This window comes from Streptopelia decaocto (genome assembly GCF_964273445.1).
Source record: "Streptopelia decaocto genome assembly, chromosome: 2".
NCBI classification, from domain to species: domain Eukaryota; kingdom Metazoa; phylum Chordata; class Aves; order Columbiformes; family Columbidae; genus Streptopelia; species Streptopelia decaocto.
In genome coordinates, this window is record NC_138655.1 from 4,763,937 (window position 1) to 4,782,171 (window position 18,235).

The 18,235-nt window shown below is 40.5% G+C and overlaps 1 protein-coding gene across 3 annotated transcripts in view; it reads left to right on the forward strand.

Annotated features, from left to right (window-relative positions):
- The window catches only part of SLC45A4 (solute carrier family 45 member 4), a 67,755-nt gene that overhangs the window by 6,251 nt on the left and 43,269 nt on the right, over positions 1-18,235 (forward strand). The window contains exon 1 of one of the 3 annotated variants that reach the window (XM_082047127.1): positions 13,417-13,427. The exons of the other annotated variants lie outside the window; for them this stretch is intronic. The gene's annotated coding sequence lies outside the window, so the exon portion shown is untranslated. Of the gene's footprint in view, positions 1-13,416; positions 13,428-18,235 lie in introns of those variants that run through there. 3 annotated transcript variants of the gene reach the window in all.

Genomic DNA, 18,235 nt, shown 5'->3' on the forward strand with positions numbered 1-18,235 from the left:
TAGGTTTGACTTGCCATCTATTTTGCAGTGTTATATGAAGACTGACTAATGTGGGGACATGAGGTGCTCCAGGAGTGGACCAAGACCTGCTTTCCTTACAAGACTGAAATTGTCAGTCAATAGCTGCTATGCATTTATGATGGTATAGAAGGGTAGAAGGTAAACAAAGAGCCTTAAGGAATAGACTGAAGATGCTTTTAAAAATCTTGGTGTGTAAATAGCAGCAGGAAAGCACACCCTCAAATTGTTTTGCTAAACTATATCTGAGGTGGATTTTATTGATGTTCTGGGGAGAGCAAGGCTGTCGCTTTTAGTAGAATGGAGAGAGAACTTAGTTTCCTCATCTTGTTTTAAATGAGAGCTCTAATGTTTTCGTAACTGAAATTGAAACCAGTGTTATGCTGACCCTGCATATTTTCTATCCTCTGCTGGCTGGCCTGGACTACTTCTGCATGCAGCATAGTTCATTTATTTTGGAGACTTGAAAACAAGCCATTATCACCCTTTGGTGCCAGATAAATAAATGATCTAACTGGAGGCTGAACCCAAAGTGTTCTTTTACAAAAGCACAACTGCATGTCACTCTTACCATCTTTATTTTGTCCTTGAATATATGATCTGTCTTCCTGGACCACATCCAGAAACCAGTGGCTTAACACAACAAGCGATGACTACAGAACAGTCAGATTTCTTTGCCACTTAATTTTCTATCATCACTTACATGCAGCAAGTGGTCTTCCAGAATATACTTATTCTGAGTGCTGTTTAACCTACAACTTGCTTATCAATTGTGGGACTACAAATAGGAAGAACAGAATCAACTATTAAAGTAGCATTGGTGCTGGATTTTTTTGCTTCTCGGTAACAAGAGCTTCAGGATTTTTTCTTTTGTGGGGAGGGAAAAGGTGCAGGGTAAAAATACTGCTTCCATTTTACAAGGGGAATATCTAAGCAAGCAAACTGGCCTGTGCAGTCTGGCTCTGGGTACTCCCAGAGGAGCGATTTGACATCTGAACTATTGCTCCTTGGAGTAGTGTGGTTGGCCAGCTAAATCCCAAGAGTTCAGAAAAAATAACCCAAAACAAATGCACAACTTGCTTTAACACTAACACATCTAGTGCACATGTCCTGTTTGCTGTCTGAAGTGGATCTGGGGGAATCAGCTCGTGATGTAGGTTTGTTCTTTTTCTTGGCTCTGGTTCTGCTTCTAACTTTGGTGGAGAGAGGGAAAAGACTTACATGTCTCAGTGCAGGAGTTATCCTGATTGTTTCCAGCACCATAGCACTTCTGTAGTTCCAGCTGCCATTCACATTGGTCGTCACAGCTTAAACATCAGAAAATTTTGCTCCTTCGATGGGCTGAAAAGGGGAGTGACTTGACAATTATCTGTACCCTTCATGTTTCTACAGCCATCACTGGCTTTGGGGTTGGAGCTTTTTCTGCTGCTTTGCTTTCAAATCACTGTTCCAATTTGTTGCCTTCTGTGTGATCTGTTCAAAACTCTTTAATACGCAGATGCATGGTTAGTAGATCTCTGTCCACCGCCAAAATGGCATTGAACTGGGTAAGATGTGTCCTCTTCCAGACTGTCACTCTGGATAGCTTGCATGACAACTCAGGATGCTCTTGGAAAATAATAAACCTTTTGACCTTATAGTACTACTGTGATCTCTAATCTTCTTTGTATCCTATGAACTGGACTGGAGTGCTAGATAAAAGTGGCCTTTCCACTGTGCAGTAGCTGTACCTAAAAGGGTTTGGGTTCCCATCCAGTGAATCTTGTGCTAGCATTTTCCATTGATACCAATTCATCTAGTAAGCTTGATATTTAATTGTTAATAATTCTTTTACTAGTTTGGAACAGCAGGATATACTTGTGGGCAAGTCAAGGTCTTTGGTGTGATGACTTAAGATAGATCCTTACTGTGTCTCAGGGTATTCTTAGCCCATTCATGGCTGAATCTAATTAATATCACTGTATGTAAAACCTGATGAGTCTCAGGGATCATTGGTATAAATTTGACTCTGTGCTCCTTGACCAGATTTCTTTGCATCTTCCTATATCTGCACAAGCATGGAAAGATACTTAGACAATTAAAGTACTCCATAACTGTAAACTGCTAAATGTACATGTTCATCAGGCTACAGACTTCAACTCATCCAGCAGCCCAACATGGCACAGTATTTCCCGAGCTGTACTTAACAGCTTTCTTTTCCTCATTAACCACGCTCATAAATTAATGCTCTTTCCAGGAGATCAGTTCCAGTTCTGTGTTAAAGCTGGTTACTGAATAACTGGTTGTAATGAATGCTGGAATTTATCATGGGGACAATAATAGCTACACTGTTCCCTCAACTTCAGCCTCTTTCAGAAGCTTTTGGTCAACAGACTCACTGTCTGGGTGGCTCTGTAAGGAGTGTGTGTAGGTATTTCTAAATATCTTCATTACAGGATCTTTCAATGAACTTAACGCTTCCTTGATTGTGGATCACAACCTCAGTCTGCCTACTGGGAATTTAGTAGTTGTTATGCCCCTGATGATCTTCACTGATATTTGAAGTTTTAGAAGCTTTCAACAGATAAAGCCACAGGCTGGTAAGTGGCTCATGGGCAAACATCCCTACTAGAGAAAGCTTTAAATCCCTCCATAGCAATTACTGTATTAAGACTGAATATATACACCGTAGCTTACAAAAGACAAATTTTAAGTAGGGAATAAGACTTTAAAATTGCTGCATTCCAAATGATTTGGAGATCTTGCCTCTAGGAAATGGGACAAGCAGGTGCAGCTTCTTGCCTCAAGCATTCTTGGTAAAATTGCTTTGAATTTGAAACCAAAATCTGAACTAGAGAGATGTTCTAGGAGCAGTGTTGGTAATAATTCCTGAATGTTTAATACCAAAGGTATATTGTCTAATAAGAGCAAAGTCTAATGCTGATGCATGTAAATACTTTTCCATGTGTTTATAACATCTTTACTGTGCAATATACTGTCCATCCTGCATCATGAAAGCAACATGTTATCTCCAGTAAGAGCGTTCAGTTCACCAACATTGCGTCTACCTGTAACTTGGAAAATGAGTGGAAACCTGCCAGTGGCAAATACTAAATAAAAATGAGTTCCTTCTTTTTGCTTCAATGACAGCCCAGCATCCTTTCTAATTCTTATCTGGTGTCGTTATGCTACTGCTGTTATGCTTCATTTTCTTGCTCACTGTTGTTGTAGGGATTAAATAACTTCCTTTTTAATTGTCTGGGTAATAGTGATATCTTTTCAAATAATAAGAGTGCTGGCCAATTCTTGGCTTTCACTGAAGAAACTTATTAAATACTGGAGAGCAAACCAGGAAGCCCAGTCTGGAAACTTCTCAGCTCTGTTGTGTCTGACAAAGCAAGAGCCCAGAACTTTCCTTTATTAGCAAACTGTGTCTCTATAAGTTGTTTGGTGAGAGCAGGTAAGACTAAAGCTAAGCTAATGTGTCTTTTTGCATCTGAAAGGGTTTTGATTTGTAATAATGCTGTCACCCTTATAAGAGACTGAAAATATAGGAGGCTTACATGACTGAATACATCACAAATTGTTTTTATCTGGGCTTGTAGTTTAATGTCAGATCTACACTCCCCAGACTGCTAAGTAGAAGGTTAGACACAGACTTAAACTTCAGATTAACCAGGTAAAGCCTAGAAGTCTGGCTGGCTTTTCTCATCAAGTGCGCAGTTTAATTTACGGTGTATGGCAGATGTATCCAAAGTGACAGACAAGTGTCACTGTTCACCATCTCCTGGGATTTGGAGGATGGATTTCAGTGTATGACTGCCAACACTTCCGAAGTTGACTTAATTGCAGCAAATGGTAGGAAGTGTTTAATAAAAAGCACATGAGAAGGTGTGTGTGTGTGTTTATTTTCCATACAGCAAAGAAATCTGGGATCAAGTCACTCCTGATCCTACCCAGATGGCTGGGTGAGTTTCCCCATGCCTGTCCTAAAGTAAACTGGAGTCTGTTTTGTACTATCCTTCGGTAGGAATTAACATTTCATACCGAACCTGGGAGACTTGTGTATATGCTCGTTTCAGTTCCATGTTTTGAAGGCTTGTATATTTTCAGAGTTTTGCGCTCCATGCCAGCGAAGGTTTAAGCCTGGTTGAAGCTGATGGTTACAGGACAAATATTCTTTCATCGAGGAGAATACAGGATGTAGTTGCACATTTTATATTCATCCTGTTTCTCTAGACTTCATGTATAATGAGTGCTGGAAGGTGAGCTTAGAAAGCTTTCTAAGCCAACAGTTTGTTTTTATCTGCACAGTCCAACTTGAGTGTGTGTAAGTAGGAAGAACTTTGCAGATATCGCATGAATTCTTTTCCTGTGGCATTTTTTTCCTAGTAAACCAATAATTTTTTTACCCTTTAACCAAATAAAATTATCTTAAACTCTGCTGCTTGACTGAAAATGAGGGTGTAAGCTAAGGCTGTTTAAATGTGGAATTGCAACTTAGAAATAGAAGTACCTTTGGGGTTTAAAATAAAGGTTTAAAACAATGGAAGTGACCTTTTGGACTATGTTTTGCTATATGGTGATCTGTATGTCTCCAGATAAGTAAATGGGTCAAAGGTCGGGCTATTAGAAATATTTTTATAGGGGAAATATGTCTGACTTAGGAATTTTCTACTGGAAGAACAAACTTTAAACTGCTACTGGATAATAAATGCAGTTCACTCAAATGAGATTAACAGATGTGGTGCCCCTGTTTTGTCTGTTAAATTTTGGCCACTACACAAAGCAACATTAAGAAACTTAAATCCATTTAGGCTCTTAAAACCTAAAATGTTTAAGGATATATTATGCTTAACTCTGCATTCTTGAATCATAGGTCCCTTCTAACTCAGGAGATTCTATTTCTTCAAATCGTACTACTTCAAAAATCTGGCAGGTGACTGTTCAAACAGTAAACACATTAGTTTATTGCATAAGGTGGTACTTTAAGTTGAAAAGTAGAATGACTAAGCACAGCTGCCGAAATAAAACAGCCCAGAAGGGCAAGTGATGCTTTTCATTCAAATAAGCTTCAACAACAATGAAATGTTTCACCTTAAGGGCTCTGGAGAGATCACTTTGTGATCCTTAAACAGCTTTTACGTTTGAAACCTACTGTCAAGCTTTACTTTAAGAAGAGTCATGTGAGGTGATCCTCACCCTTATTATAACACTAGAACAAAATGAAGAATATCAACTTTCAACAGGAGCCTGACCTGGGTTTTGATTCTCTGCTGCAATCTATAGGTCTTCCTGAAAAATGTCTACTCCCTTCTCCAGTTAACCCTGCTACCAGGAGCAATGAATAAGTATTTCCAGTTTATTATAGTTTAATTTCACTGTCCTTTGCCATCTTTGTAGCCCTCTGTTCAATAAACCTGCTCAACCAACTGGTGATGCTTCCAAACCGACGTGAGAAAACTCCCAAAAAGCTACTTAAAAATACTGGTTTGGAGTTTGTTGCAAAAGATGTGGAAAATGGTGTAATGTTCTCCAAGTGCATCTGAGTGTTCTACCCACTTCTGTGGTGGCTTCATCAAAGGTTCTCAGATCCTCACTATAGGGATGCGTGGCACTTGATATTTTTTGTTTCCCTGCTCTTAATAGCCATATATATAACTCTTCATATATTTAGGACTAATATATACTCCTGTATCAAGGTAACAATGTTTTTTCTGCTCATCAAGTACCAAAGCAAGGACTTAAACAGGTACAGGGTAAAGTTGTTCCTTAAGCTGAATGGCAAATTAATACCAATGAACGGTTGTCTATAAATATCTTGCAAGTGGTGAGGGAACCAGCCCAAAGCAGCGAAATAATTTAGGGGCAGATGTGCTGTCACTTATCAAGTCCATGTGGGATAAATGGATTTAGCTGGTTCTGATGTTGGAGAAAGGAATCCTGCAAGTGTTAACTATCTTCATGGGAACTGGCTTGCAAGCCAAGCTGCTATCTTGTACCCGAATAAACTGATAAGAGAAAGTATTCTGTTAAAAGTAGAACAGTTATTTAAAGAGATAGTGTTGAAGACCTAAAACTCTTTTGAAAATTTAGGTAGTATTATGCAGCACTCATTCAAGTACTTTGGTTTTGCAACTTGAACTCATCCCTTTGTAGGAATTATGACTGTCCTGTTTTTCCACGCAGGTGTAAGCCTGTGATTTCTTCACCATGGAAATAAAGAATCCCTTTCTGAGATTTGTCCAGTCATAATCACCTAACAGCTTCAATCAGATGTGTGTTCACATCATACTTTTTTGTCCTCTGCATGTGGTTTGTAATGCTCCTTGCTTGGGTCGCTGCTGTGGGCAGTTGTCGTCATGTCCTGGAAGATGAACATCAAGTCAGTTTTGAAAACGGAGAAATTAGCGGTATATTATAGCAAGTAAAAGCTGCCAAGAGCTGATCAGGAGTGACAGATGAGGGAGCTGGAAGCGTAACATCTAGGATAGTGTAAGGTCAGGCTCAGCTTTCCAGGGGAGCAGTGAGGAGACTCTGCATCCATTATCCTTATAGGATCAGATAACAGAAAACAACGAAAGCTTCAAGCGAAGAGCTGAATGCCCAAACTTGTGATGTGCCTGTTCTCAGCAACTTCTGCTGAACCACAAAGACTAAACCAGAGCAAAGAGTAGAGGCTAAAGGTCTTGTACCAGTATTTCTTTTACCAGAGATGAAGCTGGACTGAACGTGAGTGGAGGAAGATGAGGAACAGTGTGCAACCACAAATTTTAAGAAGGATAATGGTGTGTGGATGACAGAACATGAATGGAGATCTGTTTAACTATCTCCATGAAGCCCGTGCTCTTGCTGTGTGATATTACTCGAGAATGGTCTAGTAGGTTAGAGAAGGCTCCTGATGACCTGTCGAAAGGTTCATTGATCGGCTCTCATTTTGGTCGGTCCTTCCTCTGGTATGTTCTGTGAATAGCTGTACTGCCTCTGAGACAGGAGGTCCCTTAATGATGTTATTATTAGATGTATATTAAACTAGTCAGAAAGACTTATCAAGCAAGACATTGTTCCTGTTGATCCTTCAAATGAACACTCTGAACAAACTTCACTTGCCACTCTCCAAGTTCTACTTCACATGCATCTTAAATATCAAGGAGGTACTCAAAAGTCTTCAACTATATACACATGACCAGTTCTAGGGTCCTGAATTTAGCTTGTAGCTGTTATTTACATTGAAAGTATGCTCATATAGACTACGGAGTCCCTTTTCCTTCCTCCAAGATGGCTTGCACTGACTGCATTTGTATTTTGGTGTCTCTTAAAACAATACAGGCACAAAACCCAATGTGTTTTGCCAGGTGCTCGGGTTGCTGCTTCTGTCTCCGTCTCTGAACTGAATTTCCCACTTGGCTTGAGACCTCAGGACCGATCCACAATAACAGAAGAAGAAAAATGGTTGCTTGTTCTCTGACTCCAGTGAATGCATTGCTGAGAAGAGGATCTAATGCCTTTCTGAGGATATTAGATGCTTAATAGCATAACCTGCTAAATCAGCTGCTGCACTTGAGTACCATGCGACTCTGTGTACTGAAATTCTGGCGTTTATTTTATTGTCCTCCTCTTCTCATGCAGCGTTCAGTGCCTTCAAGTGTTAAAGCAGTTCTGCCTACCTACAGAAATACCTGTGATACTATCTGACCACAAATTCCTTCTGCCTCGGCGAACAATCTCGAAAGGTTCTCTTGCTGGTATGCAATTAGCTGCACATAAAGAAGCAACCACTAGATTAGCTTTGCTTTCTAAACAATTGTGTTTGTATAGGTTGAACTTCTCGATACCACATTCTTTATGCCAGCAATCCTGCGTCTAGAATATGACTCAAGTGCAATCAGCTTGAACCTTTCAACTAAGTAAATGTTGGCTATGATTTCTTGACCTTAAATACCATTTATAAGCAAAGCAACTCTCCTCCTACTAGAAAAACCTTGCCTAGTCCTGTAGAAACTATTGCAACAATATTTTCTTATGAACACTCAAGAAAAAATTAGGTGTGTAGGATTGATTCACTGAGGATGTTTTAGGTAACGTAAGGCTGCATATCTGCTGGAAACCTCCAACAGAATATGCTTGTGGGAGACTAGATGCTTTTCAAACCTTTTTTGGGGGAGGATAATGGTTCAGAAGGCAAAACAGTGGTGAAATAGCATGGATGCTGGAGCTTGTGCAAGAGAATAGTGTCTGACAGTCATTCCCAACTTAGATAAAAATGCCGAATTCTGACAAGACTTTGCCAAGTGTTTCGTAGTTCGACAAAGTCACAAATGGGAGAGGTCTGTGTCCTTTAAATATTTCCCTGTCTTTCTGTATCAAGTCCAACTGCCAAGCACTTACAGCCTCTTATTATTTCAGCGTGTGTGTCAGTAAATATCTTATCCTGCCAGTTCTGACAGGGTTGCAGCTTGGCAAAACACATTACTAAAATAGCATTAGTTCCTAGTCCAGGATCAAAATATGTATTCATCATGCTGCTCTTAAACGTGGCCACCAGCTTTCTCATAAACCAGCTGTCTATATCATACTACTTGCAGTAAAATTGTCTAAAATGGATGGTTTGTCTGTTTGTTACCTGCATTTCTTTCTCTTAGTGTAAATTTTAAAGGGTATGTTTCACCTACTTTGCTTAAAGTACCATTTGTGGAAGCTCTTACTGTATTGTTTGTGGATGCTGTAAATCTGAAATCAGTGTGGTGATGCCACCCTTGTGAGCACTGATTTATCCGTATTACTGGCCAAACAGTATTCTTCTGGTATTATTTAATATTTATTAATTTTGTTAATTACTGGTGTTACAAGGGGATTCCTAACTTTTGGTTGTCTTATAACTTTCTTAAAATATATAGGATGTGCATCACAGCTAGGTCAGTTCAAATGTCTATTTAAATAACAGAGAAAGTAAATCAAATAGTGGTATTTCATGAACATGAACGTGTCTGTCATGCTTGGGACAGTCCTGAAAACCTGAAGTGCTTGAGCTATAATGCTTGTTTCTAATCACTTGTGCTTCAAAAGGGAGACACCGAAGATGTTTACCATAAATCTGCTGCGCTAACCTATAGCACGTTATTAGTGGAAGGGAAAAGATCTTTCTCATTGACGAGAGTTTCCAACATTCATAGTGAATCAGTGCGGGCTCAGACTTATTTACCAAGCTGTCACAGTGATGATGTGCTGGTTTGATCGGTCAGTTCACTCAAAGAAGGGAAAATGAGAATATTTAGTGTAAGGTGATATAAGCTGTTATGTATAACTGTTTACAAACCCTTTAGAGAAGCTGAAATGTGAGAAACCCTCTTTTTGTTTTTCTCCAAAGGAGTAATGATTTCTTCAGAACTAGTAAAATCCAGCCAAACCCCAACTTCTCAGCCTTTGGAGAGTGAATAAAATTCTGTGGATGCTTTTCATTTGGCCAGGAAGGCCAATGGCATCCTGGGGTGGATTAGAAGGGGGGTGGTCAGTGGTTCAGAGAGGTTCTCCTGCCCCTTTACTATGCCCTGGGGAGACCACACCTGGAATATTGTGTCCAGTTGTGGCCCCTCAGTTCCAGCAGGACAGGGAACTGCTGGAGAGAGTCCAGCGCAGGGCAACAAAGATGCTGAAGGGAGTGGAGCATCTCCCGTGTGAGGAAAGGCTGAGGGAGCTGGGGCTCTGGAGCTGGAGAAGAGGAGACTGAGGGGTGACCTCATTCATGGTTACAGATATATAAAGGGTGAGTGTCAGGAGGATGGAGCCAGGCTCTTCTCGGTGACAACCAGTGATCGGACAAGGAGTAATGGGTACAAACTGGAATGCAGGAGGTTCCACTTAAATTTGAGAAGAAACTTCTTCCTGGTGAGGGTGGCAGAGCCTGGCCCAGGCTGCCCAGGGAGGTTGTGGAGTCTCCTTCTGTGCAGACATTCCAACCCGCCTGGACACCTTCCTGTGTAACCTCATCTGGGTGTTCCTGCTCCATGGGGGGATTGCACTGGATGAGCTTTCCAGGTCCCTTCCAATCCCTGACATTCTGTGAAAATCTTAATTTAACAGTGTTTTCCTGAGACCAAATGATCTTAATGCGTTTAGGGACTGGTAATTGGAGATAATTCCAACGAATTAGACTTTGCAGACTTTAATGATATGCTAAAGGAAGTCTGCTCATTATCTATGCTGTGCTCTTTTTTTTTTTGTCTTGAGCTGTTGAATTGCTTCTGTAATTGTCTAATACATATTCTGGCAGTATTTGGGTTTCTTAAGCATTTACAGCCTGAAGAAACCAGCCTGAAAATTTTCAGAGCAGTGAATATAATTAGTTCAAATGCCAGTACGTGAAAACGAAGTATCGCACTTTTAGAGTAGGTACAGTAACATCTGCAAGGAATATCTAATTTTGCGTATATTAAGTAATCAATCCGGGATTGACTGTTTTTTTGAGATGAATATTCATTCAAAACACTAGTCTCAACCTATTATAGAAAGCATTGCTCATTCTGGAGAGTAATTTGCAAATGGTTGCGCTGGTAAACTTCATTTCCCACCCTGTGCAATCAAGAGAACAGCCTTGTTGAAAGAACTTGCAAAGAAAAGAAAATGCTAGTGGCAATGATGTACTGATATTGAAAATGATTCTTGCACCACCAGCCCCACTGGGTTCATTGTCCTTCTGCAGGAAGGGAAGATGGTTCCAGTTAATCCACTTGGTAACGTGTTAAGGTGACAATAGCTTTAATTTTGTGTTCCTCTGCCCTACCTCGTTGAGACAGAGGGAATGGATCCGTTGACTTCTGATAGGAGAGAACTCCCATGTTCATGGTTTAAAAACTCGTGCATCTTATTCTGGCCACGTTCGTGCCGAAGTTTTCCTGTGCCTATTGAACCAATTGAGTGCATTTTCTAAGCCCAAGTTGTCATTTGCAGCAGTACCAGACCATGACAGCGTATTTTCACACCATCCCCATGAGTTTGAGTTCTTTATGTGGTGACTAGGTTGTTATTTTTTTGCTACTTTGTCCATAACCTTTATCTAATTTTAGGGGTACAAACTGCTACTTGGCGCTGTTGTAAATAAGGCATGTATGTGTCTTTGCTGTAGTGTGGAACTGCTTTTTAGTGCCTGTTTTACCAGCTGTTACGTTTTCTGGGAAGGCTCCTTTTGCTATTTATGCCCACACCACCTTCACTGTTTACCCTTTTAATGTATCTATATGAATGGACATGAGGGTAGCAGGAGCATATGTGAAGTTTTCTACCTAGCAGCAAACCAAACAATAAGTTGAATCAGATAATGCTACCTCCTCAGTTTAAGAAAATGAAGTATTTCCTACTGAAAACACCAGCAGCAGTGATTTAACAATGTAACCTGATCTAATATTAGCAGCAGCCCTTGTCTTCGGGGAACAGTATAATATCCAATCCACTGAATAAAGTCTGTTTCACATTAAATTCTGGATCCCTTTTAGAAAGATGGCTTCCTAGAATTGTTTCAGTAATTTCATGAAGACTCATGGTTTCCTGCATCTTTTTTTCCCAGTAATATGATCAGGCCGGGGAAATCACATTGGCCCCCAAAATATAGAGAATAACTAAGTGCTGTCTAATGATGTTCTCCCTGATATCATGAGGACCTTCATCTTTCCACCTGATATCTTAAGCTTTTTATTCCTCCCTGCTCGTCTGGGCAGAAAACAAAGCCCATCGGGGAGTTTGTTATGCACAGGTTGCCATCTGTGACCACATAGTCACATTAACTAAAATCTTCTTGATAATTTTCCAAGTAAGCTGGAATTGGGTAGCAAGAGGATCACAATTAAGCAAGGGGGCTTCTAGTCAAGGCCACACGTTACAGAAAGACGAAGGCAGGACACCCTATAGCAGATTTAATCCTGGCAAGGCTGGAGTTGGAATCCTCTTTATGTCAGGTTTGAATCATTTCTGGAATTTTGTATACATACCGAGGAAAGGGTGCAACAAGTCTTCAGCAACCCTTTCAAAGTGAAGCTGCTCACACTGTTGCTCTTGTATTTCTGGGGGGGGTTGATATCTATATATTTTTATGGATTTTTGGGGGGGAGTTGAGTATGTCCAATGTTCAGCATTGATAGCAGAACTGCTGGAATCATTTGCTTGTCTTAAACTAGTATATTTTTCAAGAGTTATGCCCTGGCTTAAACAAGGGAGGTTGTAAATGTATCACGTGGATTACAGTGTGTGAAGAGTCCCGAGGGCAGGCAAAGTTTACGTTGCAAGGAATGGAAAAAATGCTGCTTCTCCGTGTGAGGTGCATTGCTCCATATCATCTTAATTGCCAACATGCCGTATCATTTCCACCCTCCCAGACCTTCCTTCAGTGGCTTAAATGGTGCGGTATCCTCAAAAGTAGGTCATGATGCAAAAGCGTTGTGCTGGGTCCAGGGGTTTCAAGAAGAACTTCTTAAAATATATATTTTGTATCGTTTGTAGGGTTGCTTAGACATTCTTGTAGAGCAAGCTGGTGTGTTTCAATGCCTTTGATCACCGGAACGATGAATTAAACGTTAGGACATGTCAAACGTGGTTCTTGATTGCACCCGGTCAGCCTTAACCTTTTCTTCCTTTGGCAGGCTTTTAGTGGTTCAAAACAGGTTAGTCCGGTTTAATGTAAGAGTGTTTTAAAATCAGAGGTTAACTTTTCTCTCCGGATCTGGAGCAATGTTGCTCACACATGGGGCTGTTGTTAAGTAATATGTGGTATAATAGCCTTTTTTTAAAAATTATTCCTGAATGAGTATAGTTTCCCCCTCTGGTAGGGTTAATACAGAGAAAGCAGTAGCTGAAAATCTTGGTGTTTGCATGTAAGAAAAAGTCTTCATGGAAATTTAAACAACTTCTTGCCTGTAATTGCTGCCTTTTTGAACCAAAGGCCTCGTGACTCATATGATGGTGTTTCTAGAAACTCACAGGATGTTTTTTAGTCTACGCTTTTATGAAGGATCAACATAATCTGACTACGGAAGGATAAAGCCCCTTTGCTGAATTTCAAGTAAAGTAGTTGCACAGATTTGTCCAGCTGGGCCAAAAGCTCCAGGTACGTTTTCTAGATGCTTTTCATCCCTCTGCAGTGGCTGAACATTTTGAGTCTCGATATGGGCCAAAGAAACTTCCCCTGTGGCCAGTTCTGTTACTATAAACAGCTGCTAATAATTAGTAACAGAGCCGCAAAACAACCGGGGAGAAAATAGCTGCCTGTTGGCTTTGCACGTGGATTCTGCTGTGCGTCTGAGTCCTAGGAGGCAGAATACACATCGGGATTGCCAGTCATGCTGTGAGAGCTTCTTCTGCCTTGAGAAGGCATCTTGAGCTGGGCAGGTGAGTCTGCTCTTTGCCCTGTAGCCACAGCGATCCACCGACAATGGTTTTACTACGTAAGCTGCAGTTTCACATCGGGTGTTGCTACCTGAATACTTCTGGCTGCCCCTATCCCTCCCTTCCCCTGTTGTCTTGGTATGGATCCATGCAGCCATGCAATCAGATCAAGCCCAACTGACTTTATAAAGGCTTTTTTTTGTGGTTTTCTCAGCTTAGTTTTCAACCTAGATCGGTTCCACCGTCTGGTTTGCTACTCAGACTGTGCAGGAAGGGGTGGGAGTGAGAAACCTGGGGCAGAGAAAAGGAAGAACAGGCTGCTGCTGTTGGAGGAAGTATTTGTGATTGAGAAACCTATAGTATAATAAGCTGGTAACGTATTTTATGTGATAGTCCTGTGCAAGCAGCTCGCCTTAAACCAAAACTAGCCTTGCTAGCAAAACAGGCAAATGTAGTTTGCTGTTATAATTTGAAGCTGCAATGAGCTTTGTACTGCACCGAGTATCCGTCCGTTTTCAGCTGCTCCTACCTCTGCAGTGCAAGCTGCTGTCTCTATGGAACAAACTTAATCCCAGGGGAGTCACCTGTACAAAATCTGTTGGATGGGCACCTTAGAGTCATTTTTAATGTATTTTGAAAACAGATAAATTTTTGTGCTGGAGCCATGAGAGGGATGAAGATCAACCTTGTCTTTAAGAGCTGCTCTTGCACAGCAACGTGCTATTGCTCTGGCGTGGTGGATTTGAACTCAAAACATCAGGAATTATCCTTGGACAAATGCCATTTTACTCTTGAAAAGGCACAAGGCTGAGTGATGGATCATTTTGCAAGCCAGTCAGATGCTGAAGCAGAACCCAGTGTCCATTTTTCCATTGAATGATAGAAAGAATAATAAGTGGTGTTTGTCTGGAACACAGGGTTAGAAGCGTTCAGCCAAACATTTATTTAGTCTGAGGAAAAGCCAGATAAACTCAAAATTCCTTTCTTTCCAATACTAATATTAAAACTAGACTTAAATCAGTCTAGGTAACTTTTCAAGAGGTTACTTGAAAACCTTAGCATAAACCAAGCTGGCAGAAAAGTAAATCCAATAGAATGACTGGGCAATTATAGGCTTGCCAGGCTAATGTGATTCACAGGTGAAATAGTATGGTTAATAATGTGTATATGTGGAATGTGCTCATTGAAGAATTAAAGGAGGGTATGGTGTAAGACTCTGGAAGTCAAATCTTGTCCTGTTAGCTCGTGGACTCTTTTTCCAGTCAAACAGTTGAGTATTTCATGAAGTAGAAGTACATGTACCTTTCAATGTGTTACGCAGAATATCATGTTAGGATCTGTTAGTGACTCAGTGACAACTGTGACCAGAATTATTGAAGCCAAGTTAAATTCTGAAAGAATTGGTGCTCAGCTATTTATTTTTTGTGGTAAACCATGAAAAGATGTTTGTATTAATGATGGCTCATGGTATCTCGTCATCCTTCTTTTCAGTGTCAAGAGGGTAGAATTGCTTTAAACTGGAGAATGATTGAACTGGAGTATTTCCTGATTTGCTAGAAAACAGTTCCTGCAGAACAAAATTGAATGCAGCTCTTTACTACGATTTAAGGAGACTTTGAGCAATTTGTATACTTGCATGTCAAATAAATTAGAGATACATTGAAATAATGGAAGAGAGATTGGAGACAAGACATGGCTGGGTCAGTGATTGGAAGGTAATGCAATGAACTTTGAAGATCAGGATGAGAGAAGTTCCTTCCACTTTTTCTTAGGCTGTGTTTATTTTTCCTTTCAGATTTTGTAGCTAGTGCACACCTACCCTGTCAAAATAAATTTCATACACCAATAAATGCCTTAAGGATTGTCTAATGGCTTCAGAGGAAGAAAGAGCTGAGCTTAAATTTCCTCATGGTATCCAGTTGGGCCCATTGAACTTTATCTACTTGCCAGGCTTTATTACTTTTATCATAAAATATGTGTGTGATTACCTGAAACTTGCTGCCTACTTCATAGCTTAATTAAAGTCATGTGCCTTGGCACTGGTGCAGAAAATCTAGTTGCTTGTCGAACAGTACGTTCCTATTCCTTGATAGCAAGAGATAGATGGGAACATGAATTAAAAATAGTTCAGTCTTCAAAGCTTCGGGCAGTATCACCGTTAACCCCATTTATTGGGGACTTATGGGTGTACCGCCAATCTTTTCTGTATGACGGTGTCACATATGCAAAAATACCGCTTGTCAACCTCTATCTAAGCTACAAACCACATTGAAAAGTGTGATAAAAGTCAGGGAAAAGAAAAGCACTGATTTTGGGGGTCACAAATATTACCTGTATAAGTTGTCGTGTTTGGAAACCCTAAAGAAAGGTGGTAATTTCCCTCTGGTCCTTTAGCTCACGTGCTTTGTCTTGAGCGCTGCCTGTTTTAGGCGCAGGATTATTGTGATACGGCCTCGTCAAGCCTGTGATGTTGTTTTGTGCTTCACGTAGTCGTGTTATGACTTATGCCTAGATGGAAACTAGATAGGAAAAGTAGAACAGCTAAAATTACAAGTGACTTGAGGAGCTTTTAGAAAATTGCTTCCAGATTAGTTTTCAGAATATATCACTTGCCTGCATTATTGAAATATTCATATTAACTGCTGCTTTGTAGGTTTTGTTGTTGTCACAATGTGGCCAAAGGTCAAGGCATAGAACATGCAATTAGACTGAAAAAGAGCCTGTGTAATCAGTCCCCTCCTCCTATATCCACTTTACAAGACCAGGAGTATTTCTTTAGATAAACTTCTCTTTGTACCCACCCGATGCACAACACCCAATATTAACCCATCGCACGACTGAAATTCTTCATTCTACTTCCTTATTCTTCGTTAGTCATTAAAATGCCTTTGAAAACTTGATGGGAATTATGAGAGTCTGTGGCAGAACGTGGGACGTGAGAACTTCATGAGAACTGATGTCTTGTGCCAGTTTACTTACATTTTTGAGTTATTTTCTTTAGCTGCTGCACGGCTGGATGGTCAGAAAGGTACAGTTGAAAAGGAAATTCTCTTTCTGAAGTATTTTGGCACCACACCTCCCGACGTGTTTGAGGAAGCGATGCTAGCTCTCTTAGTATTAATACCCAGTCTGCTTCGATGACAAGTAAAATAAGCCTAATTCATCCCTTCTTCAAAAATAAGAAATAGACTGGTGTTATTATTAGGTGGACTCCATGCAGACAGAATCCCAGAATGTCAGGGGTTGGAAGGGACCTGGAAAGCTCATCCAGTGCAATCCCCCCATGGAGCAGGAACACCCAGATGAGGTTACACAGGAAGGTGTCCAGGCGGGTTGGAATGTCTGCACAGAAGGAGACTCCACAACCTCCCTGGGCAGCCTGGGCCAGGCTCTGCCACCCTCACCAGGAAGAAGTTTCTTCTGAAATTTAAGTGGACCCTCTTGTGTTCCAGTTTGAACCCATTATCCCTTGTCCTATCATTGGTTGTCACCGAGAAGAGCCTGGCTCCATCCTCCTGACACTCCCCCTTTATATATCTGTAACCATGAATGAGGTCACCCCTCAGTCTCCTCTTGTCCAGCTCCAGAGCCCCAGCTCCCTCAGCCTTTCCTCACACGGGAGATGCTCCAACACCTCTGAACTGCATGACTAAAGGTAAAGGGACTGTATTGGAAATCACTGCGGATGCTCAATACTACAATAAAAAATTGTCAATTGGTTTACTAGCCAACAAACATGAAAAAAATAACACTAGATGCCTTCTTTGGTATTTTACTCCTTTTACTTCGGAGTTCTTCGCTGCATAAAAATGTCTGTAATGCTTCCAGCAGGTAAATGAATTTGTCTCCCTTTTCGATAAGGAAGAATGGCGCTATTCAAACTCGCCAAATTCAAAATGAAATTTGGAAAAAGCAGCGGTGGAATCTGGATCAGTGTAAAATGAGTCTGAACACAACGGGGCAGGACTTGGGAACGAGCTGGAAGACTTTTCTGAGAGGTTGTTGTTATTCTCTGGTATTAAATATGCACTTGGAGGCAGATAAAAGTGCTGCAGGAAGACGAGCGTTATGCTTCCCACAAAATTGGCGTAATGGAACAGTAATTCTCTGTTCCTTTAGATAAAACCTGCCCATTGTGCCTCTGCTGTTGCACTTGAATACTCTAACTGCTTTTTCTGGCATGTTTAAAATATACTGTTCTTCTTATCTCAATTACAGCTTCAAAGCCTGCCTCCATCTATCATCCGTTATTGTCTCCTGAATTATCTGATTACTCCCCATCATCTTCCACTTCAATAATAACTTTTTCAGTCATCCCTTAAGAGTCTCGCTCGAATGGGGTAAATCTCAGATATTGTCTCTTGATCCTTTCCAGTGACAAATGTTCCAAGCCTGGTGTCGTCCCACTGGCGTAACCAACTGTCCCAGTGCATTGTGAAGTTCTGGTGGGATGAAGTGTCTTTGTGTCTAATTTTGCTGCCCTCAAACTGCGTAGTATAATAAATGAAGTGCTTAGGGAAATTAAGTTAAATGCTTTATAGATTTTAAGCATTAAAAAAAACCCACTACAGACTTTAAAGCTGTCTTGTACACGAGCGTTATCCATGACCCATAGTCATTGACACAACACACACATTCTGAGTGATTTCTGGATGATAAGACCTGATACATAAGCTTTTATATTCTACAGAGTGCAATTTTGCCTGATGCTGCCAACAATTAAACATTTTATTACTAGTCTGCAATTAAAATAATTGCTCCTACTCTGTAACGTGTATTTTGTAGGTTTTACTTACCCAGAACTTGTGTTATAACAAGTGGATGTGTCTTTTTTTTAATACACACAGTGCTTAATTTCATATTTATG